This window comes from Peromyscus leucopus, unplaced genomic scaffold, assembly GCF_004664715.2.
Source record: "Peromyscus leucopus breed LL Stock unplaced genomic scaffold, UCI_PerLeu_2.1 scaffold_513, whole genome shotgun sequence".
NCBI classification, from domain to species: Eukaryota; Metazoa; Chordata; class Mammalia; order Rodentia; family Cricetidae; genus Peromyscus; species Peromyscus leucopus.
The window spans coordinates 108,437-115,889 of NW_023505413.1; the positions used below are offsets into that span (position 1 = coordinate 108,437).

Here is a 7,453-nt window from a genome sequence, read left to right on the forward strand (position 1 = left end):
AAAGTATTAATTAATTATTGAGGCACTGCAATGTACCAAGAAGAAGATAAGTTTTCAATTCAAAAGTTGAATTTGTTATATAGATCTGGAGTTCAATAAAGACAAAGAAAGAATGATAGTGAAACACAATACTTTTGACATTGCAACTGTTTTCTTTTTAAATTGAAAATAGTTCAAATATTAAAAATGGAAACATTTTAAAGTGTAGTGCAGAATATTAGAAGTGCCATGGTAGTGCACTGTCTACTTGGCATTCAATCATTCAGCAGTTGCAACCTTTCAGAGGTGATATAAGCTGGAAGCAAAGAGATTTCAAAGAATATGGGAACATATATAAAAACATGCTCTATTAGTCAATTTGTTATCAATCACAGTGTCAGTGAAGTAGCAGATGTTGAACACAATGTAATGGAATTGCCGTAAACTAATAGAAAACTCATAATAGCTCTGCAGTTTCTCATAAAAGAGCCTATTGACTGAATGTTCTCAAAAGTTCACATAATTGAACTTAACATAAATTTCTCTTGCACCCCGGTTTTTCAGTGTGTCACACTTAGTGGTGAACACTGAGAACTATGAATGGATAATGAGATACAGATCTATAAGAAAAGCTGAGCAATCTGGGGCCAGTCAACATAAAGAAGATACCAAAATGTCTCAGCCATTCATTTATTATGTGTTTAAGAAAATGCATGTTTATCATTTTGTTACCTAACAGTAGTTTTAAAAATATTGCCATGAGATATTCCATCTTATCTGATTTCAAAATTTGATGAAATGTGTAATTTGCAGTTAGAGAAGAAATTTTCAGAGTAATTTTATCCTCATGCTTTAGAATGTGTCCTGAATCTTTAGACTCTTATTTATTTTTCTTTCGACCTTTTCTCATTGTTGATTGTATTTCTGTTTTTATATTGATGTCCATGCAATGGCATTTTGGTAATGTTCTGCTTTGCTGAGTTGCATGTTTTATAGATCATTTCTGTTTCTTCTTGAGACCTAGGAGGGTTTGTTTATATCTGAACAAATGCAGTGTCAAAGTTAGTACATTGGTTGCTATTTCAGGATTTTAAGTTGATTTCTCTGCACGTAATTATTATTTTTTTTTTAAAAGCATCTCTTTCCCAAAGCCCTTACTGCTATATTTTGAATCCAAATGACTCTCCACAAATGATTATTCACCAAGTCCAAAATAATCAAGAATAGGCTGCTGGTAAATACACTTCCAAAAAAGAAGAAGCTAATGCATAAATGCTGAACCCAGAAGAAATTTTCTCATCTACAAAAATGTGACATAGCAGTCCCCCCCTCAGTGTTTCCAGTCACTGCAATGAACAGGTTGGGATTTCTGCTGAGCACAAAGCAATTTCTGTGGCAACTTTCTCCACAGGTCCAGAGAGCAAAACCGAAAGCAGAAAGTGACTTTGTCTAGTATTCACAAGTAGCACAAAGATGTCATTGAATTGTTCCTCTGCACAGAGAGGAAATGTTTTAGCTGCATTGTAGCTTTTAGAATAGAGATTTTAATTATGGATTTAGTAGTGGTGCACATTTGCCAGGGTTCCCAGAGCTCCTTGCTTTATTTTTGACATGATAATTCACTATCAGTGCATTCAGCTTCAAATTCCCTAACAGTGGATCAAAATTTTTGAAGATATTGCAACCAACAGTCTCCCATGGATCTTTTGAGTATTAAAAATTTCAGGGGTCTTGTGAAAACAGTAGGTTTATTTAGATTTCTAACCCTTAATTATAGGTCTGTAATGCCAGCTACTATTTAACTTGGTAAAATTTAATTAAGAAAGAAAGATTTTTTTTTTTTTTTGGTTTTTTCAAGACAGGGTTTCTCTGTGTAGCTTTGCGCCTTTCCTGGAGCTCACTTGGTAGCCCAGGCTGGCCTCGAACTCACAGAGATCCGCCTGGCTCTGCCTCCCGAGTGCTGGGATTAAAGGCGTGCGCCACCAACGCCCGGCCGAAAGAAAGATTTTTACAAAGAAAGAATTAACATAGTATCAGAAAAGATGCATTGAAACACCCTGATTCTTGTGGAAGTCACTATCCCAGGAGCCCAAAGACATAGTGAATGGCATGGGACAGCCATCCAGTTTTCCTAGATCCTGTAAAAATCTGAAACTAGAGTACATAAGTAGCTAGGCAGAGGGGAGAAGGGGATGTATTTGATTTAAGCACAGGAGTAGACTTTGTGTAGGTGATATTTTAGAGGTTGCTTGGTCCAATATAAACATTCTTTCTTCCTTTCCCTTGTGACCACCTGTGCAATGGCAATTAGATCCTGCCAGCTAAAAGGGGCCACTGATCTCTCCTTTGAATTGACTGATGTTCTTGCTCACCCTGTCTTTTTCTAGTCTTGTGGGTGCCTCCTGTGGTGGCGCCTCTTAGCTTCCATGCTTGGTTTATCCTAAGAACTCGTTAATGGGCTTCCCAACTCTTACAGACCTCACCCTCAATGTATCTGGCATACTAGAACACATTAGATAAATGGTCCTGAAACAGCTCTACATGACATCGTCAAACCACCACTCTCAGAATGATCTTAACAGCCTGGACTGTCACTTAAGGCTCTCTACTTGCTGGCTATAACTGTAATTTGCCTCTCACCTGTCCCACATCATGGAAAAAGTCTTGCTCTCGCTCGGTGAGGTTCATCTATCTATGTTTTTTTTATTAAACATGTCTTGGCCACACCTGACTCAGTGGTTCTCCTCATGTTCAAATGTATTCTCCCTACTATTATAATTATCACCTCTTCTTTGTCATGCTAAATTCAATCTTTTCTTTGAAGCTGCATTCCACCTTCCCACTACCCAAAATCCTCCCCCATCCCCATGCATTCAAGGAAGACTCTAACAATTGAAGTGGTTCTTGTAGCTGTAGACGCCTACAATATTATTTTATTGACTCAACCATATTTATATACAATATATTGTCCTGTTATTAACTTTAATATTTATCTATTTTGTCTATTTTCTCATAGAACAGTAATGAATACCAATGGCATTTATTTGAATTTGACACAGTTTGTAACTGAAGCCTGAATCTAGTAAGTGCTTAATTAAATGCTTCCCAAGCTAATCAAATGGAAAATGAGATTAGATCTCCTAAGGTGGGACCAAATTTGGAGAACTTTTTTTTCCCCGTGCTCATGATTGAGCCAGTAAAAGTTAGTACTTCCTAAATGATGACATCAAGTTTCAGCTTCAATTTAAACCTCAAACACTGAAATCTACCCCACACATCCACTGTCTTAGCCACAAACTTAGCCAGAAACAGGAGTAAGGTCTTTAATCCTGAAAAGCACAAACTTTCCTTTTGTTACTATAATTTTCACGTGACTGCCTGGGATGCAAATATCATGTGACTTCCTGAGATGGAAGCAGTGTAATGAAAGCAGTTATTTTCTTTCCCACATAGTCGTTTTGGTCATGTGCATGCATAGTTTAATTTTCCTTCTCACGGGAAGCTACTTCTATGATATTTATTCATCTGCTCATGCCGGGGTTGATGGAATACTTGGTACAGTGCCTCTTGTAAGAGGAGAGATACAGGCAGGGAAAAGTAACACAGATATGATTCTTGCCTGTGAAACATGAAATCATCATGAGTGACATCTCATCAGCTAAGCATAATTTGTACTCACTGTAAACAAGCTGGCCTCGACTTTACAGAGTCTGCCTGCTCTGCCTCCTGAGTGCTGGGATTGAAGACATGCGCCACCACCATCCATCCTAATTTAAAATTTAAATATGAAATCTACTTCCATTTGAATTTGACACTGTTCTTATATCTTTTATTGGCAGGAGCCATGCGACATCTTCAGGGGTCAAGGCCTGAGAATGGCGTGACAAGCTCTCCTTGTGGTAAAGCCCTAGAGAGACCCATTTGGCAAAGTCTGTGGACAGTTTGCTGCATAATTCTGGGCAAGACCCCGGGAGCATACATGCTACCTGTTCTCTTTACTTTGGCTACACAGGCCATGTTGCTGGCTGCCTTTTGTTGCACTTTCTCAGTCACAGATAAAATAGCTACTACAAAAGGAAAACTTCTCCCTGATGACTCTCCTCTGAGTAAGTCTGAGGGAATGTTGCTAAAAATATACAGTGGACCTGATTCAGCCCCTAAAGCCGTTGATGTTTTAAGTGTGACTATGAATTCAGGCTTTCTAAGAACAGGATGTTGCCCCTCCAACGCACCCTGTAACTAGCCTGAAAGAGTCAGAGTAGTTCATGAAGCTTAATATTACATATTTGTATAGCTCTTCTGGAGAAAATGACTTTAACCACAAAAGTCTTGGAGAAATGACAAAAATAGATGATATCAGGAATTAATGGGCACAGTCTAGAGACCGGGAATAAAGTTGAACCATAGAGACACACAGTTCTTTCATAGCTGTGCCAATATCCTTAGAAGTTGAGAGAAGAAGGACACAAGAACTAGGAATAAGAAACAGTGCCAACTTTTTTGTTGTTGTTGTTTTTCAAGACAGAGTTTTCTTCGTGTAGTTTTGGTGCTTGTCCTGGATTTCACTCTGTAGATGAGGCCGGCCTTGAAGTCACAGAGATCCGCCTGGCTCTGCTTCCCTAGCGCTGGGATTAAAGGCGTGTGCTACCACCGCCCCACAGTGCCAACTATTAAGAGGAAGTTTCCAAGTTATGTTGCTTATAGCATAAAAGGAAAAACCTGGTATATCCCCTGAGGAGATAAAGTAGTACAGAAAATAGAATGAATTGATCCAGCTTCGGCTGGTGAGTCAATTGTGAGAACTCAGCCCCTATCAGATGCAAATATTAACCACTAGAGACAAAACTGTCCCTCACCCTGCACGATGCTGTAACCACAAATGCTGCCAACTTGGCACACTCTCCTACCTGTAGGTGTGCTTAGTTAGAAAACTTCCTTTGGGGCTTGCAACACTATCGCTTCTAACATTAGAGCTATGGATCAAGTAGGTCATGGTTACCGGTGGGAAAGTCGGGCAACGGAAGGGGAAAGAAGCAAAGGCATAAACTGGTCATTATTGTAACCATTTTTAGGGATGTAAGGAACAAATCTGATTGTAAAACTGTTTATGCAAACCATTGAAACTATATAAATTAAAAACAGCCTAGGTTATCCGGGGCCACTTGCTTGAAACAGGTGGTCACAGTTTCTATGTTGCGTCAACTTCACAACGTCCATCCCAGGTCTTCAGACCTGTCTGGAAATAGGCTTCCAGCATTTTATAAAGTGTATAATTTTGGTTTATAAAATAGTCATTCTTAATGAACAAAATAAAATAAAGGGTAAAGATTGTTGGATATAATTACATGCACAAACCCTTTTTCTACTGATACAACAAAATGCTCCAAAGCTGAATAACCTATAAAGAAAGGAGGTCATAAATAAGCTCCACTTTTTAAAAAGTACTGACTCTAGTGAGGGTCACCATTGCCAAATCATGGTGAGAGGTACAGGACAGAAAGAAAGCAGATGTGGAAAGAGAGGAAGCCATCGACAGGGGGCAGGGGCACTTATAACAGCGTTCTCATGGCAACTAACAGGGACTACAGTAATCCCTTTAAGTGACAGTGCCTCCTGATGGCTAACGACTCCACCAGGTCCTGCCCCTTAGAAGACATGCCACTCTTGCCTTGTAACACTAGGAAACAATCTTCCAATGTGTCGACCATTGTGGAACACACACAAACGATTGTTCTAGCTGTAGCACTTGCCATGTGATTATACTTTGGGAGGTATAATGTATCCAAAAAGCAAAGTGGAAAACCAAGTAAGTGATAGGCAGAGACTGCAGTGGGTATGTAGTAAAGGCAACAGTCCTCCCAGAACAAGAGTAAGATTATCCTTTTTCTGGTACAGGGATGACCAAACGTTCCTGTGAAGTGAGATGAAAATTGCTTGTTTTAATTTGCTAAGTCAAACAAAGTTTGGAGTCTCTTGAAAACTAATCTGATGAAGTTTTCTCTTTTCACTGCTGTGTCCACAGCCATGAGTGTGCTCAGGCTGCAGAAGAGGCTTGCCTGTAGTGTTTGGTTTGTGGTAAAAAAAGTCTGATTGTACCCCAATGAAACCAGTGAAATCGTCAATGCCAACCATCAGCAGATCCGGAAGCTGTTCAAAGATGGGCTGATCATCGGAAGCCTGTGGCTGTCCATTTTGGGCCTCAGTGCCAGAAAAACACTTTGACTCAACAGAAGGGAAGGCACACATGGGCACAGGGAAGTGGAAGGGTACTGCCAATGCTCGAATGCTTGAGAAGAAGACCCGATGAGAAGGATGTGGATCCTGTGCCAACTTCTCAGTAGATACCATGAATCTAAGGAGTTTGACTGCCATATATATTACAGCCTGTATGCAAAGGTCAAAGGGAATGTCATCAAAGACAAGCAGATTCTCATGGAGCACACCCACAAGCTGAAGGCAGACAAAACCCGCAAGAAGCTCCTGGCTGACCAGGTTGAAGCTTGCAGGTCTGAGACCTAGGAAGCATGAAAGCACTGAAAGGAGTGTCTTCAGGCCAAGGAGGAGCTCATCAACACTGTCCAAGAAGGAGACCAAGATATAAAGCTTCCTTCATGTCTGTGATTAGTGGCCTGGCTGTGGCCTCATGTGGACCAGCCACTAGAATAAAAATAAGACTTAAATAGCAAAAAAGAAAGAAAGGAAACCAGTTTGATTCAGGAATTGTGACTTTCTGCCATCTTTAATTCTCTTTCATGATCTGGCTTCTATGAGAATATACCAAACCTTTTCTCTCCATGAAGTTGCTACTTAATATTGGCATGCACCTGTGCTGGAGCTCTCACGCCTGAGTGAGGCCCCCAACGCAGGCATACATTTATAAGCCATGTTGTCCCATCAAGGCAATTGAACCACTTAAAAAGCATTGGAAAGAAAATGACCAGAATATGCATTAGTTTTAAATGCATGAAATCTGTGCTAAACGAATTGTCTTCAGAGTCTATGTGTGCCTGTGTGTAAACCATACAGCCGTCTCCTGGTTTTCAATGACTGTACAGCATTGTAATTATCAGGAGCCATAGAAAGCCCAGTCTTGGTGAATATTTACACAAATGTCTATGTGTAACGGCACCCAGTTGTGAACAAGCATAAACGAACCTTTGGTAAACTATGCATAATGTGGCCGTTCATTTTGGAGCATCATTGCATGCATTATTTATGACTCTCCCCGCGTGCCATGCTGATATGAAATGCTCCCAGAGTTGACTGTTTACAGGTGAAATCTCTTCCTTGTGTGGTCTTGTAATAGAAAGGATGGACTAAGGCTGAAAGCTGTTACCAAGCAATAATCACCGAGCAGCGTCTATGATGACTTGTGTGGGCACCTCTCCTCATATGCTGGGTATGCACATTCCATACAGGAACTGTTTCTGTCACCGCCGAAGTTCCGCAGTTTACTTTCAGGACAGACTTGCCT

General features: G+C 40.2%; 1 pseudogene; it reads left to right on the top strand.

Moving 5' to 3' along the window:
• The first annotated feature begins 6,003 nt into the window (after positions 1-6,003).
• Positions 6,004-6,600, top strand: LOC114701154 (annotated as a pseudogene).
• Positions 6,601-7,453: the final 853 nt, after the last annotated feature.